Below are 18,566 nucleotides of genomic sequence, written 5' to 3'. Positions count from 1 at the left end.
CTAAGGCTGAACATGAGAGATTGCAGCTGGAGAGATTAGAGGCTGGGACTGAGCAGAGTGAGTGAGTGCAAAAGGCAGCCAGACTTGGAAGGTCTCATCTTCTACTCTTGCATTTCCCAGGGCACAAAGACGCAGTCCTGGCTTTAGGTGCTCATGGCGTGGTGTTGTAATGCCTCTGAGAGGCTGCGAGGGGGCTTCAGGCAGTTACTGACCTTAGGGGATGGTAGAAATGAAACTCCGTTTGGCTCCACCTTCACACCGCTCCATGCCTCTGTGTTGGGCCTCATTGTCCAAAGTTTCTGCTTCATCTAAAGGCATCTTTTTTGCTGGACCCGTTCTTACCAATCACCATTTCTTCTTAACCTGATTGCACCTGTAAAGAGTCTGTTCTTGGACAAGTCCAGCTTTCTAGCTTCCAGTGAATTATTAAGGGACACCATTTGACCCAGTATATCGCTTTGGTCTGAAGTTTGAGCTCAAGTCCTAGCCCTGGAATACGGTAGATAGATTAGCGCAGCTAACTGGCAGGGGGCCAGGGCAGGGCTGAGATTTCCTGTAATGGGCAAACAGCCTTCATTTCAGCTGTGTGATGAAGATACTGTGGAATGCCATTGCCTCATTCCAGGTCAGTGAGGGAGTAGTCAGACCTGTTTCACTAGGGTTCTCCTTAAGCACACTGGATGTTTCTATTCTCAAAGCAGGCTCTCACTTTAAATGCTTTTAAACTGCCTGATTTCACAGTCTGGGAACATAGCTGCTGTGAGTGTTTCAGAAGCCATAGAATGACCTACTTTTGATGATCAAACCTGAAGTGTGAGAAAAATAAAATAAAATCAACTTTGATGCTAGGCAGGGGAAGAAGTAGAGGCAAGAGAGATCACAGGAAGCTGTGAGTTTCACTCTCACACAGACAGTCTGTAGGAGGATCCGAATAACCATCTGTCTGTAAAGTTCCTAGGCATATTTGAACATTCATCATATAGGCAGCCTTAGATAATTGCTGTGGAGAAAGATTCTATCACACTGACATCATTTAGGACTATTAATGGCATTTGATACCATATGAGAATTAAACCCCAAATAAGAGACACATAGTCATTTTGAGAAAAATATACCAAATTATCGTTCAAGTCTATGGTGAGCATATTTGAGTATCATGTTGATGTATTATAATGTGCCGCTCTCGTCATCTGCTTTCATGATTGCTTTTGAATGGTTCGGTTCAGTTTTATCTTCCCTCAGTCTTTTATTAGTCATGATCGCTGAGGCTCTACTGATTTGAGAGCCTCTACAAAACTCAACCGCATAAAGCCATTACTCCTGAGAACTTGCATGTCAGTGGATGTTTTTGACTCCCTCTAGTGTGGTACATTTGGGGCCCCAGAATCCTACCTTTGTGTAGTCATTCCCTCCACAGCCCCTTGGGTTATCTCCTCTGCTGGAGGATGGGCTGAATTTTAATGACCCAGTTTTAATGAATAAAATATTGCAGATATAATAGGTTGTCACATACAACATTAGGTTATAAATAGATAGTAGTGTTCATCCAGGGAATTTTTTTTCTCACTCTCTCTTGCATCACATACCCAGAGGGAAGCCAGCTGGGCTGTTACAAGGGAACCCTAGAGACAGGTACTCATGGAAAGAGATCAAAGTATGGCAACAACCATAACTGAGCTTGAATACAGAGCCTCCCCCATCACAGAGAGTGCTCAAGCCTTCAGAGATTACAGCCACTGAAAACCGCTTAGCAGTGGTTTTGATGTGGAAGTTGCAACTTGTGTCTGATTCAACCCACAGAAATTGCCAGAATAATTATTTGGGGGATTAATTTCTACAACATGTTAGCAATAGATAGCTAATGTTTGGAGCAAGTTGAGGCTCTGACAACACTGTCTTACAAAAACACAGTAATGTGAGAATTTGAAAGGATGAGGACACTGGAGAAGAGACTGAGGAACTCAGTCTTGGATGGATACACATTGTTTCTTGTCAGCTGCTTCAGCTCTGCCAGCTGTGTGGAGCACACTTAAGTTTCGGAGAGCTTGGCAAGACAGGCTTTCAGTTTGTTCTCTGAGGATATTTTTAAACTCTGTTACATGTTTATTTGTTCCATTCATTCAAATATCCAATCAGTAAACATTTTAGAAGTTACTGTAATGTTTTTATTTTTTAAGGAAGGATTTCTTTTTCAATCTTGTCACCTCATTAAGTCAAGTTCCCCAGTTCTTTTCTGTATTTCAGTATTGCACCTCATAAAAAGCTGGGCCAGACATTCTTCTCCAACTCCTGGGCCCCACCTACTGCCTTTGGGAACCCAATTTCCTTCAAATTTAGAGCAAATACTTTTGAAGTATTGAAATCATTTCTAATTTTTCAAGTAGAGAAGCCTGGTTTCAAACCCTCACACTGGTGCTCTGCGGGTCTCAAGAAGGCATCCATCACCACATTGTTCCAGTGTGCACTTCCATTCCACGCCCACGGCATGTTTTCTTATTGGGAAAGATTATTGCAGGAAGTAGATGACAAGACAACAGCTAGAAAAAAAAGGCCATCTCAGAATCAGCAAGGATTTATTGAGTTGTTTCCTTGGGAAGCAACAGATTTGGACACAGGTGAACTAAGTTACTGAAAATACAACACAAAATAACAAAACAAGCAAACAAACAAATAAAACTCGGGCAGGCCGGAGACCAGGCTAACAGGGCCTGGGTAGCTAGTAGATTTGAGATGACGTAGTGTCACACATGAGTGACTGGAGGATCAGAGCATCTTGCCATTAATAAGCATCACACCTGGTGTACCAGCAAGCTGGATTTCTGTGTGTAGGTGTAGAGTACAAATTCCTGGAAAAGCATCCAGGGATCAGAATTCAGACCTGTGAGTCAGGGAGTGAGGTCAAGATGCAAATCCACATTTGGCAGTGAGACCCAGCACAACATCACTAGAATCTGTAGGAGCAGGTTTCATACCATACCAATGGAAGAAAGACTTGAAACATAAAGTCAAAGCTAAAACATAGGGAGCTTTGTATTCATGAAAATGGAAGAAAAACACACTGACAAAAAAAAAAAAAAAAAAAAGAAGGAAGAATAGAAAGGAAGTTTTGTGGGGCTATTCCAGAACATTCTGGAAGGTTCTCTACAACTTACTCAAGCTTGAATGTATGGACTGTATTTTTCAATACAATTGTTAAAATTCTTTTAATTGACACAGAATTGTGTATGTATATTGACAGGTACTGAAACACACATACATTAAAATTAAGGTAAGCTCATCTGAAACATTTATAATTTCTTTATGGCTGAAAATCTAAAACATGCAGAATCCATTCTTTTAGACTCTTTTAAAACTATCAAAACACTGCCCAACAGTTGGCCATAAGTCTCAGCATCTGCTTTGATAGTCTGCATGGCAGAGCTTTTCAGAGGCCCTCTGTGGCAGGTTTCTAGATTGTTTCCTGTTTTCTTCTTCTTCTGTTGTCCTTCCTCTTTGTTGGGCAGTGTGCATGGGATTTTATGTAAGAAGTAGGAAATAGTAAGATTTGGAGAGGACAGGAACTCCACAAGGAGAGCAACAGAACCAGAAAGTTGAACACAAGGGTCTTCCCAGAGACTCATGCTTCAACCAAGTAACATGCATGGAGGGAGATAACCTAGAACCCCTGCACAGATGTAGCCCATGGCAGTTTAGTGTCCAAGTGGGTTCCATAGTAATGGGAAGAGGGACTGCCTCTGACATAATCTGATTGGCCTGCTCTTTGATCACCTCCCCCTAAGGGAGGAGCAGCCTTACCAGGCCACAGAAGATGACAATGCAACCACTCCTGGTGAGATCTGATAGACTAAGATCAGAAGGAAGGAGAGGAGGACGTCCCCTATCAGTGGACTTGGGGAGGGGCATGTGTGAAGAAGGAGAAGGGAGGGTGGGATTGGGAGGGGAGGGGGGCTTATGGGGGGATACAAAGTGAATAAAGTGTAATTAATAAAAAAATAAAAATTAAAAAACTGTCAAAACAGTTTTATAAAGAGCAACAGCATAACAGAATGTCTTATCTTTATCCAATACCTTCCTCAAACTTTATCTTTTTCCTTCTTCTCTTGTATTCTCCCAGTCTCTCCAACTGTTATTTACTTTCATCTGCCAAGAGATGAGTTGAAATGGTTCTACGTGAGTGACACTGAATTTATTTTATTTAACATAATGATCTCCAGTTTAACCCAAGTTGTCACAAATGACAGGACTTCATTCCTTATTTATTGCAATATAGTATTCAATAACACATATGTACCACATTTTCTCCACTTATAGTTCAGAGACCCTCAGCTTGATTGTAGCTTTGGCTGTTTGGAATGAATAGTGCTATAACAAACCTGAGGATACAGACATCTATTAAACACACTGATTTAAACACAATGATTTTTTTTATGTGTACCAAATCAGGTGGTTCCTGGTTCTTATGGTGGTTCTAATTTGAATTATCTGAGTGCTTTTGAAACTGTTTTTTTTTTCCTAACAGTTATATGGATTTCCATTCCCACCAAGAGTGTGAAAAGCTCCCCTTTCCCCATCATCAACAGTACTTTTATGCTTTTGATAGCAGTCATTCTAGTCAGAGGTGCTTATGCTTTTCACATTCCTGATTACATTTATTGAACCCCTTCCAATACATGCTAGATGCCCACTTTCACAATCATTGCTTTTCTTAATTTGACACTGGATTTTTTTATTTTGAGTTCCTTATATTTTCTGGATATTATGTATAGTTCCTTTGAACACTTGGCATGGAAAAACTCATTCAAGTGTAAACTTTCTCTTCTTTCCTGATTTGTCTAGCTTGAATGGCAGACAGAGGGCTGGAGATATGGAAATGCCTCAGAGCACCATACTTTCTTGCTTGCCAGGCTAATAGTGATTTCTGAATCCTACTGGGGCCAGCTTCACACTAGCATGGAGATATTGACATAGGGTGATTTTAGTCCAGCTGTTCCTATCTGGTGTCTGCAGATTGCCTTGCCTCTTCCACATATACTTAAATGCAGAGTTTTAAGAAGGATTCTCTGTGCACCTGAAAGCATGCCCAGGCACAGTGGATACTCTTTACTGCATTAACCATTGGTTACTTTTCCAATGATCTAATCAGCCTTTCTTATTCAGGAAATTTCCCTTATATTCAATCCAGTAGCCAGAAAGCAAAAGCAGTTCCAGATCCATCGTATCCATGGAAGAATCAGATTGTGTTCTTGGGAATTGCTCATGAATTCTTCCAACCTCAAGCAACAGGTATTTCTACCTCCGTTGGGTCAGCTGGTCTACCTTTGCTGGTCTGTTTTGTTTCCCTAAGATGGGACCAGGGTACCTACTATTTCTCTCTCACTGAAGGGTAATCTTTCTAGGCAGTGTGACAGAAGGCGAATAACTGACAAAAACTTTGGATCAGAGAGGTTAAATCACGGGGATTCATGGATTATCTTAATTATAAAGAAACATGTGCATGCCTAGGTTGTAAATACAGTCACTGTACTTTATTGTGAATATCTTCATTTTGGTTGGTTACTTATGTGTCCTGACCGCTCATATGACTGTAGAAATATTTGTTGATTGGACTAATTAAGATAAAAGAAACACTTTATTTCTCAGAATGGAGACTTGCTGAAGTAGTTGAATAAACCTATTCTGAAAAACTGGTCTTTGCTAGATGGCCCACTTCTCACTGTGCATCATACATAGCTTAACACATGCTAGATTCATGAATGTTTGTAGAATGCATGAGTTCATTTTGGGAAATATTAAACATTATACAATGTTTCTGCTAGAGACTCTGTTGAATTATGACACAAACTTTAATTCCAGATTCTATTCTTTCCTTTATATTCTACATTGGCCACTGTTTTAAGGTTCACACATCATAACGCTGATACACAAAATAATGTATTTGCTCATTCTGTTGTAAGTTCAGCAGGTCTACAACCTTCTTTTGCTTAAGATTCCCAACAAGTAGCTATTGTTATAGTCTTGAGTGTATTTTAAATTTATCTACCTTGAATTTATGTGTGCAAATTATGTGTTATCTCCTTGGATTTCAGACATGGGAATTGAAACCAAAGACTTCATTCATGTACAATAAATTAATTCACTTCCAAAGCCGTGAGTAATCTAACTTCCCTTCCCCCATTTCAATCATTGACACTAAAAACCGTAACACACTTATTTCAAAATTCCTGAGTATTCGGTCTTAATTAAATGATGAAAATTGCAGTTCTTAAAATATGTATAGCGAGACACTTTTAAATTTAATTTGATGACGTGTATAATTATGCTAAAACAAAGTCAATAGAATCTTATGCTTTCACCATAAGTGATTTGTCCATGCTTAGATAAATAAAAAATGTATCTGATGATTTAAGTCATCCATTAACTTTGATTGTTGGTTTTATATACACATAAACTCATACAACATATATACATATGTTTCTTAAATTAGAAAAAGCATTCTTGGATGTCATAACAATCCATTATGCATTAGCATTAACTTTTAGTTTCAAGGAGTTAAAAATAACTTAAGTAATATGCATTCACTGTATGCAATCAATCACTAAAACAAGCTCTTTGAACAAGTCTTCAGAAATAGGAGAGAGAGAGAGAGAGAGAGAGAGAGAGAGAGAGAGAAATATAATTTGCCTCCTGTAAGATCCAGCATTGCATTTCCTGACACTTCAGCCCCACTCGGCTGGATGTTTAGTAGGAAGATGGGTGCTAATGACTGAAACTCTGTCACTATGCCAAATATAGAGATTCTGCAAACAGAAGAGGCTCCAAAACAACAGACAACATCAGTTTGCTTGTCTGCAGCATAGAGCATGTCCTCCAGAATATAAGTGTAACAGATGGTAGGGGTTTTATACTCTGTAATTCAGTGAGTCTCAGGTTTTATTTCTGTGTAACGTGTCCCATTTCCATGGTGTAAGATTTAAATGTTAGAAATGAATTGAGACTTAGCATGTATTACACACAGAGTATCTGTACTTAGGAACTATATGCAAGTGATTCCCCCTCAGGTGTGTACAGGTGCATCTAACCTTCCTAAATGATCAGTCTGCCACCATATGAGAACCTAATGAAGTTTTTCAGAAAACTTATTAACTATGTTCAGAGATTTTTCTTTTCTTTTCTTTTCTTTTTTTTTTTTTTTTTTTTTTTTTTTAGTTTTTCAAGACAGAGTTTCTCTATGTAGCCTTGGTTGTGCTGGAGTTGCTTTGTAGACCAGGTTGTCCTTGAACTTAAAGAGATCCACCTGCCTTGGCCTCGGCCTCTGCCTCATAGATTACAGGTGTGTGCCACCACGTCTGGCTTTGTTTTTATTTTCTCAGATGGAGATATAGCAAGACATTTTAGGCAAGGAGCTAAAATGTAGCAGATGTAGGGTTAAATAGTGATCATGTTCATTTTATATGCAATATTATTTCTATGTTATTATGTACTAACTTGACAACTGCTCTTCTAAATCACTTAAATGCACACAGAGAATTTATTGAAAATTAATATGTAATAAAGCCTGCTTATTACATGATGAGAGCATAGTGGGGTTGTTTCTGAACTCTCTTTTGTGAGCTAATAACAAGTGTTTGTTCACTATCAACAGAGCAAACGAGAGTCCTATGATGTCACTAGACTCAAGTTTAATTTTGAGCAAATCACTCCTATCTTCCCTGACCAAAGGTCACAATTCAACATGATCCTTTTTATTTCTCTGGCAATAATGAGCATGTTAATTGTTTAGCTTTTTGTATGGACTTTTTGAAGAGAGCAGTTTTAATTACTCTACAAACTTTTATTATTATTATTTTTGGAGATAAATTTCAGTGGACATTTCCAAACTAAAGAAGCTGGAATGACATAGACAGAGGTTAAAGCAGTGTTTAACTATGGCCAAGTTTGTAAGAATCATATAAAAATTTCCACCCATCTGGATTCCATCTATTCTTCTTTCCAAAATATCACTAATATTTCCACCTTTTGATCCTGGTATTCAGGCTGTGGAAGGAGGGAAGGGGTAAAAAGCAAAGAAAGGGGAGGATGAAGGAAAATGGTGTACAAGGGGTTTATTTAATTTGAGCATTTAGGCGTCCAGCACAGTGTTTGTGCATGAGTGGGGTTTGCCTGCTTATTTATGTTAGGAGTCAGTGCATAGCCCTTCTGTCAATTGCTACGAGGAAATTTTTAAACTGGAATTAAACAGAGAAAGCTACCCAAAGGGCAGGAAGCTTTTCACATTCGCTCCAGAAGACCACAGCACCTTTGGGGATTTATCGATGTCTTCAGATACTATTTTTATTGGAATTTTCCAGAACCAGAAAAGTAGGTTGTGAAAAGGTTTTTATACCATTTTGGATATCCCAAATATTTTAGATTTTGGAATCGATTTTATTTTCCTAATTAAAAAGATTCGTTTTAAAGCAGGTGGGCACAGTGTATTTGCCAAGCAGGAACTATGGAGGAGTTGCCAGCCATTTTGGTTTGTTGGTCTTTACGTAAAGAAATCGTGCTGAATTTTAGGGTAAGAAATCCCAGAGTCTATTAATTAAAGATTATTTTGTTGTTGTTCCAAGTTGGCTCCTCTAGGTTAGAAATGTATAGGATACAGAATCAAGAATCTAAATCAGTCAAGAAGAGACTGGTTTTTGTTACTTTGTTTTTGTTCTTTGCATAGAGCAGCCTGTCCTCAGATAACATGGAAAGCCATTTACCTCTTCAGAGTGAGGCAAGGCTGACTGTGCACAAGCAGGGAAAGGACGACCAAACAGAGCTGTCGGGAAGGGAGGCCTGCTCAGGGTTACACCCTGATGTCTGCAGATGTTGGGGGATTCTGTAATGAACTGAAAATGAAAGATTGAATTCCATAAGTTCAGATGAAATTGCCAAATTCATGCCTCTGGGAGAAGGAGTATAATGACTATATAATTATAATTTGACTTTCGCAGAGTTTTAAAACAGTTGGATTGGATTTTGTCATTGATCAACTAGCAGGTATTTATTGATCTCTTACTCTGTGACAGATGCTTGATAAGATGATTAAACTGAACCTTATGATCATGCGATTTCTCTGTGGTGTCCTATTGGCTTTATCTATGCTGAGCCGACTGCTGCCTTTGATCTATTGGTGTATCATTGTGATAGTTACTGCCTGTTTCATTAACTATGTGAATATATCCCTCTCCTCCTCTGTTGGAATGTGTGATCCACAGAAGATCCAACACTGGCTAGTTTACACATTATGCTAACTGATTTTATAGGATTTAGTACATAATTCACCTAATTTTTAAATCATGCTTGTTGAACGATTTGATGAAACTAAATTATGAATGCCACACTTTCTTGTTGACAATTGGAACAAAAAATAAAATGGGTGAAGATTTGTTCAGAGAGGTTAGTTACCTTTGGTTTATGACTTAAAGCGGTGGGGCTGGTGCAGGCACAGCCGTTTGCACATAGCGCAGGCACACTTACTTACCACACACACACATCCATGCACACATGGCACTTCTCACAGATCGCCAAGATCAAAGTGCTCCCAAGAGACTATCCCTTGTTCCTTTAGTTCTCCTGTGTCAATTATCTGATTAGTGTGAAAACAATTAACTCTCTACAGCATTGACTTCTGATGAGCAGTGGCAATCCTCATTTTACTCACTGACCAAAGCCAGCTTGATTCAGCCGATTTACTTATGAAATTCGAAGGCAATGGTGGGCAGCAGAAATATCATCTTTTCCATTATTCCACAGGCATATCCTAGTTTTGAAATTATGCTTAGATGTGAATTAAGATGTGAAATCCTAATTCCTCTGTAAAATGTGATTTCTTACTGGCATTTTAACAGTAACATGAAAAAAACTTTAACGAATGGCATCAATTCTGACTTTGTAATTGAATTTGCTTGAGGTCTCCCGGGCTCTCAGAGCCTCAGCTATCACATCTGTAGTTGAGAAACAGTTATAATGTCCACCCCTTTTTCTCATTCACAGCTGTTATGCATAAGACACTATCTGACACACTCAGATTCTAGAGGCATTCAAGGGAGTCTTGCATTACTGTGCTTATGATAACCACAGCAGTCATGATACCAGAACTGAGCCCAGCTCTGAACCCACTTGATTACACAGTCTTTCCTGAGAAATAATAGTTCTTAAAGTTTGAATCTGTGACACTGCATCTGATATATCCATAAAATCATCAAAAAGTACACACTTGATGGTCCCTGAAGAGTTACTGGCACATTCATTTGCTTGCCTAGAAACATCTGGATTCTCTAAAATTAGATTCTTGATGAAAGATTCCTGAACTGTTGCCCAATTTCTGTGTAGGCAATTTTATGCAGCTCAACAAACATGGCTTGAATGCCTAGTATGGCCAGGTGTTATTTGAAGTCCTAGTGACTTACAGAGCTAGTCACAGTACCTGTCCTCAGAGAGCTCTCAGTCTACAAGAGGATACATTTGCAGTGTATAAAATGCAGTCTGTGCAAGTATTACAAAACTACACCTGCATTACAGGAGGGAGGCTAGGGAGACCAGATGCTTCCTTGATGGGAAGAATTCTTGAGTTGAATGCTAAAACATTACCCAGGCAAAAGGAATGTTAAGCAAAACTGATTCCAAGCAAGGTGAATGGCATAAGTGACATAACTGATACTAGGAGCAAAAACAAAAACAAACAAACAAACAAAAAGCAACAGGCACTGTGGAGATGCTCATCGCGTGGATCTGGGAAACACTGAGGGTATGAAGAAGAGCTAGACAAAAGACGAGGAGAGAGAGAGGGGAGAGGACAAGAGAGTAACCAAGGACAAGATAGGGTGTCTAGAGCATTTGCCACTGCGTCCCACTTCCTCTAAGTTGTCCACACTTCCTCCAATTCTCAGCACTTTTTTAAACGGCATATTCATTTCTGTGACTATCAATGTATTGATGCATTGAGGAGACCAAATCTTTTATGATCCATTCATGCCCTACCCACCTCTGAACTCTGCTGCATGAGACACTGAGCTTTTAATACATGGACCTCTCAGGAGGATACTTCTCATCATCTATGAGGTTTATATTTATGGCAGAGAATGCAAGAAATTCTTATATCTGCATGAAATGGGAATTTGTCTCCTCAACAGATTCTATTCTTAGCACCCACCATTCATGACACTCTGACCCATGCATGTTTGGAACATGTGCAGACATGTTTTTGTATTGGCTATGTGCATGCAAGAGTGAGCCATAGCTAGTATGACCCTTCTGTCATGTTTCTAAGAGGAAAGCTCTCTCCCTTTTGGAGTGCTTAATTAAAAATAGAATGCTAACACTTTTGTTTGCTGTTCTCTGCCACAAATGTTCCCACAGGTATTGAGCAATGAAGTATCTACATTCTAAATTGGAGAAAGAAAAGGAAAATGAAAGACTTCAGGAAAGAAGAAAGTTTAATTAAAATATTTGGATATTATTAAGTAGTATTTCAAATCATTAATAAAAATCAAGACAATTAAAGATAGTTACATAACTAGTGTTTTCTATTAAATCTGAGGTTCATTCAAATGACATGAATGATGCAATGAGGAGATAAGGGAGGATATGAAAGAATTCCTCAGATAGCTATGAATTTCTCAGTAGTTGGAGCCCTATGCAGAAAACTTTGTTTTATCTTTGGCCAATCATATAGTTCTCCTAGATCCCAGGTTTCCAATTGCTTGCTAATTTTAAGGTATTTTTTTCTTCCTACCTCTCTTTCTCTGTGTTTGTGTTTGATGACAAAGTCTTTTCAAATACATAAAATGATACAAAACCCAAAGAAACAACGTAATTAACAGTGATAACCTTTGGATTTGAAACACAGCATCTCAACATCCTCCCTGGAGGCTGGGGAGATGCCGCCTGAGTGATTCCTTACATGTCTGATTCTCCATTACTCTCTGTGTTCTCTTACCGTCTCTTTGTTGGGCAGAACGTGCAGGCTTATTCTCCGTGTTAGTGATGGCTTAGACATTACTATTTTCAAAAAGCAGAGATTCCAGGGAATGAAGAAACTTTGTGATTTCCTCTCATGACATTGATTTACCTTTTTAATGCTACTTTTCTCCCTGGAACCTTCTAGTTTACATTTGAAAATATGTGTGCAAACATATGTGTGAGCCCATGTCTATGGACCGAACCGTGCACACACTGACAAGCATAATACCACTGACCTCTATCACTGGCCTTCATTTTATGGCTTTGTTTAGAGACAGGTTCTTGCTCTGTTACCCTGCCTGGTCTGGAACTCACCAAGTTTCCCAGGTAGACCTCAAACTTGTGGCAATCTCCATACCTAAGCCTTTTGAGTGCTGATATCACAGGCCGTACCACCAGGTTCAAACACTACCATTTTTTTTTTTTTAACAAGAAACACTCTGACTCCATCGTCTCTGAAGTCCTAGAGAAAAAGGAGGGTCAGTCATTGCAAGTGGCAGGTTTAGCACAGCAGCAGCAGAATGGCTCATGGGAAAGAATGAATGCTACGTCACCCCGTAGTTCCCGGTACTCTTCTCATTCAGAGAAATGTCTGTAGTAGACTATACAGATGATTCTAGAAATATTAGTATGCTAATAGTCTTTTTATTTTATTATCTTTTAATTTATACCAACTTCTATGCTGCAGTCTACTGGATCTCAACTCAGTTAAATACACTAAAGTAAAAAAAAAATAATTTTAAAATATTTTTATTAGATTAGTATTGATGTGACAATTCATGTATACCTTTCCATATTACCAAATCGATGCTATAAATTTTATATGCTATTATTTCTAAATTTATATACTATTGGATTATAAGATGTTGAAATGGAGGCCTGAGCAGTTAAGAATTTTGCCCTAAGTGCATCTGTCATGGGTTGCTTTGTGGCACCTGTGACCCTCCATGCCCTGAGTGGCTTTAGCATCCATGACTACTCCGTGCACTTTGTTCCTCTGCTGCCACTTTTGCTCTCACTCAAGAAAGTCCTCAAGGGCTCCTAGGATGCATAGTCAAAGAACATGAGAGCTCAGGAGACAGTTTCAAATTTCACATATTTGTTAATAGCATGGTAATATGAAACAGTAAATTATATCATATCTCATTTTATTCTCTGCTGCATAAATTTGGACAGAACTTTCTTTTCACATTTAAGTTTCCAGTTTTTTCACCTTGCCAAAGGAGATGCAGATGATAGAATGGCTGTGAGAAATAAGCACAGGTCAGTGTGAGGAGTCTGGCATGTGCCATTTCAAGAAACAAAGACCCAGGAGAGGCAATGCCTCTATTACCCAGCAGGCTTTGTGACTTGGGAAACACATTTTGTGTTTTCTTTCAACTATTAAATTATGGATCAAACATGGATTTTACAACCAATTTTCAGATGAAATTAAAAATAAAAGCAGAAGAAAATGTCTGAATAAGGAATTCTTTTCTTTCATTTATGTTGACCTTTTAAAGAAATTAGTTTCATTGTTTGAGAATTTTATCCATGAATATAATGTATTTGAATCAAGTTTATTTCCCCGATGATCCCTTCCCTCCAAGTCCTCCACTATTCTCCCGTCGCATTTCCCTCCCAGTTTCACGTGCTTTGTTTTTAAACTGAGTCCATTTAGTGCTGCGTGTATGGGCATGGGTGAAGGAGCATTGACTGGGGAATGTGGCCTCTCCTACTTCTCGACATCCCTGATGAAACTGACTCCCATTCTGCCCCCAGCCATTGCCCGTAGCTCTTCATCTAGGGGTGGGGTTTATGCGTCCTTCCCTTTTCCATGATGAGATTTTGCCTGGCTTGATCTTGCCCAGCTCTTGTGCATGAACTAATAGCTGCTATGAGTTTTTGTGTGTAATGGCCTGTCATGTCTGCCAAATGATGCTTCGCTGCAGACCTCTACTACACCATTTCAGTGTTAGGACCGAATCAAGCATATGCTTTCATTGAAACCACTTCTTCTGCTATAAAGTTCTGTACTGACCTTTTCATAAGTAGTTGCCCTTTTAATAAGTAATTCATAGCTTCCCCAAGTAGCTGAGTACTCTCAAAAAATGGTTCCAGCTTGTATCTGAAGCAACTTTCCCATAGGCCAGGGTGCTGGGCCTCAAGTCAAGCATGTGATGTTTCTTCTGCTGTGCTAACCAGAGGTAAACGGACCTCTCACCCCAGGGGGTCATTTAGGTTTCACCCAGAGACCTCACGTTCACTGGATAGTCAGGCTGGATCCACAGAGGCTTTGCTTAAGTGAACAAAGAATGAAAACATATCTGAAATGTCTCTAAAGAGGTGTATTGGGGTCATTTTCAACATGTATCGAAAGAGCTTAGAAACAGGAAGTGTCAGGAGGGCTATTATTAGGAGATACAGTTAAGAACTGAGCAGCACTCTGGACTCTAACCACATGCATCAGCATTGTTCACAGCACGTTCCTACCCTCTGCACCTGCGGGGCTGGAGATCTACTTCTCTTTTTCAGTACTTGGGAGAAATATATAGACACATAATCACAGGAAAGAAAGGTGATATTTTGAAAGGGTCTTTGCCAGAAAGTCCTGGAAGAGAAGTCTCTGTTGTCTATGTCAGTTTTTTTTTTAAAAAACTGTAATTCATTCTAGCCCCGAGGGAAGGGAGGTCTAGATTCCTCCTTCTTACACCAACCATGCCAAATGGCCCTGTGCATAGGTCTAAGCAAGTATCAAAAGTACCCATCATCCTATCAACAGACTTAGAACAACCTTTATTTGGAAGGATTGCTTTACAGCAAAGCAAGGTAATCAACCCGGAAGATATCCGGGCTGGATTATTGTCTATCCCTGAAAGCTTGTTTGTTTGTTTATTTATTTAATCAACTTTACTTTTGGAGCAGTTTCAGGCACATATGCAGAGGGTAGATTCATCATGTAATTCTTGACTCTAGCACGTAGAGCTGTCTGCACTGTCAATATCCCACACAGAGCAGCGCATTTGCTAAAATCAATGAGCCTGCATTGAAGTATCACCATCAGGCATGCTCCACATTCTTCAAGTAAAATCGAACACCGTGCTTAGCAGGTCTCCTCAGTGCTCTACCTGGGCTACTAACTATGAGAAAAGCCAGGAGGAGGCTAAATTAAGTGATGTTTCGAAACATACATGCATAGGGGCTCTAACATGCATGCTCCGTGCTCCATGTAGACACTTTTAAGAACCGCTTCTACTGGGTCTATCTGTAAGCTATCTTTTCAGGCATTTTCATTCTTCTGTAGAAGTCGAGCCTAATATATGTTAAGCTTCCTTTGTGTTAATGATCTGAAAATAATCTAAGTTAATTTCCACAGGGAAGAGATTGTGAAAAGAGCTGCATTTGCTTGGGAAGATGACATGCTATCTGAAAGCAGTCTGACTAAACACAGGTTAATAGTATAAATGACACAGTTGAGCAAGGCATAATTGAGGGGACTGTTTCCTTCCTCTCAGAAGCACCATGAGCCGTTGGCACAGGGACAAAGTGGGTGAGCTCATCGTGCTGTGTGGAATTGTTATCTATGCAGCTACTAAGTTAGTTATCTTCAGATAAAATAGCATTACAAAATGAGTCGACCAGTTACTGTTATAATCCATAAATTCACTTTGTAAAGTAGTAATTTCAGAAAGATAAACTGTTTTCAATAATTGAATTAGTATTGTGGAAGATCCTATTTATTCTTTGTTTGGTTATGGATCTGCAAAATATTTGAAGAAAACACTTAGATTACTTGGTTGTTCTGTGTCCAAATCACATGTGTATGTATGTGCACCCTTAAATATTCTAGCCCAAGTTTAAGGCAGTATGCTTCATTTTGATGATATGAAGCAGAAAAAGTGAATTCTGTCATAATCAACTCTTTTGTTCTGGTCTGTCTTCCTCAGAGTATACAGGCCTAGCACATTAATGATAGCAGCCTGTCTCAGTCTACAGTTCAAATGGTGATTTCATCCTAAACACCTTTATAGACACTGGGAAAGTTTTAACCAACTATCTGGACACACTGTGGTCCAGGCAAATTAATACACAAATTTAACCATCAAAAAAATGGCCAAGCACATAGCCAATTAAAAATGCTGCATTTCCAAATTGCTGGTTTCTGTTTTACTCTCTAACTACTTTGTGAATGTTATTCACCAATTTAGTATGAACCAAATATCACTTTTAAGCCCCACTCTTAGCTTTGGTTCTGGGATTTTGTTTGTAGATTTGTAGTTATAGATGTAGAATTTGTTCTTATGGAAAACAATAGCAATAAATAGAGTGGGTAGCTGTACTCCCTGGTCAACATCTCTTCTCTCTCACTTTGGCTTCCAACAACAACCTGTATAGTTTTTAAAACACGAGTGCTTGGGAATAATGATCATGAGTTTCTCTGCTGTTTCCAACAGAATGCTTCCTTGCCTGGCCTCAGTGGGAGGGGATGTGCTTAGCATTGCTGCAAGTTGATGTGCCTGGGTGGGTTGGTGCCCATAGGTGAACTTCTTTCTCAGAGAAGGAGGAATGTGAGGGTGGTACTGGGATGAGGGGAAGGAGGGGCTGCACTCAGTCTGTAAAGTGATTACATAAATTAATAAAAATAAAGAAATAAATAAGAATTATGTGAGTAAATAGAGAACAATTTGAAAACAGCGCATGAAAAGAATCTTGTTTCACAAATGATGAGATCAGTAATTGTCAATTCTATTGCCACTAAAAGCAAAAACAACAAAATAAGTTACCATTTTAATATGGAGGATAAAGGAGACTGAGTGGAATCAGCCTTAGCAACAGTCTGAATAGCACAAAATTAAATTTAATAATCAAAATATAGACATTTCTGTCTGGCTTCTTTGCTTTCTTTTAATGAAACTTCTCTGGAATTATGCTCCTGCTTTCTTTGCTTAGATTTATTTTTATGTAGTAATGTAAAGAAAAAGAATGGAAAAGGAGGTTCATGCCACTAACCTTACTACTTATGCTCCTGAGTGTAACTTGTCACTAATATTCCTGTAAGCAGCCCTAATTAAACATACTGAGTGCCTAAATAATAAATACATGAACCACGAAAGTGGATGGGCGTCTAACTGGAAAGAGAAAAAGGTCCGCAAGAAATGGAAGGAGATTAGAGAAGGAAATGAGGAAGAAAATTATCAATATACATGCGTGCATGAAAATGTCACAATGAAATGATTATTATGCATAATCAATTATAGTTGTAGCAATTTTTAAAGGTCCAAGCATATGCATAAGCACAGAGGATGTAGAGGTAGCATGGACAATTTCTGTCTTTTAAAGATTCAGTTCTTACTTTTATTTTGTGTACATACGCAGGAGTCCATGTGCACCATGGCTGTGCAAGTACTCACTGAGGCCAGAAGAGGTTGGGCTTCCTGGGACTGGAGTGTCAGGAGTCACCTGACATGTGTGGTGGGAACTGAATCTAGATCTTCTGCGAGAACAGTGAGTGCTCTTGGCCACTGAGGCATCTCTCTACACCGACTTGATAATTTCTAAAATAGTTAACATAAGTATGTATACAGGAGAACTTTTTTCATAATTGATAATTTTAAGTTTTGAATATTGTAGAAATGCTAGAATGAACTTTGTAAATTCTCTTTAAATACTCTGGTCCTTTCACATTATATCTTTATGCCCACATTTAATAAATATTTTGTTACAACTTTAATAACACTGAAAATTATAAAATCCTGATATTTGAAAGTTTATTGGTATGTGCTAATTATACAAAGTGATATCTCATTATGATATTTTCATACATGCATATTATGCAAGGAGATGGCTTAGTGGGTAAAGCGCCCACATGCAAGCTGTGGCACACACGCGTCACATACACATATGACATAGAAATATAGGATAAGAAATAGAACAAAGCATATGATTTTTGTCTAGAAAGACAGCTTTGCTTACTCTTTGTCACATAGCTTACATGGGCCTTACGTAATTTTGAGGTAGTGGAACCATGGTTGTGCCTGTTTCTGACATGGACTTTGCTGCCTGTTATTGGGCCACTTCCCCTCGTGGGGCAGCCTTGCCTGGCCTCAGTGGAGGATGCGTGTTCTCAGTCCTGATGCACTTCATGTGCAGGGTGGGTTGACTCAGGGGGGTGGAGAGCTCCTCTCTTCTGAGAAGAGGGGGAGGGGGCAAAGGAGAAAAAAGGGTAGGAGGGCTGGACCAGGAGGAGAGCAGAGAGGGGACTGCTGTCGGGAAGTAAAGTGAATAAATAAACTTAATAAAAAAACAGCCAGAAATAAAAAGAAAGCTAAAGTAGTGAGTAATACTGGGTACATTACCTAAGCCCGGTGGGGACTTCTAATGTTAAAGAGGATTCTATGCACAGCGAGTTTCACGTTTCTGACATCTTTCTATGAGGCACTAAACATTAGCTGGTTTAATTGGAATTTCTCCCCCTGCTTTTCAGCTTTTCCACGGGCAATGAAAAGAGCAGGCAAAGTACAGAAGGACATGCATGAGGAGCAGCAGTCGCCATTGTGAAAGGGAGTCTCTAGTGCTGGAGACTATGGAATTAGGTA

Source organism: Psammomys obesus, unplaced genomic scaffold (assembly GCF_907164565.1).
Source record: "Psammomys obesus unplaced genomic scaffold, mPsaObe1.curated_primary_1811, whole genome shotgun sequence".
Lineage (NCBI taxonomy): Eukaryota > Metazoa > Chordata > Mammalia > Rodentia > Muridae > Psammomys > Psammomys obesus.
Note: the sequence above shows the minus strand (reverse complement) of the source record.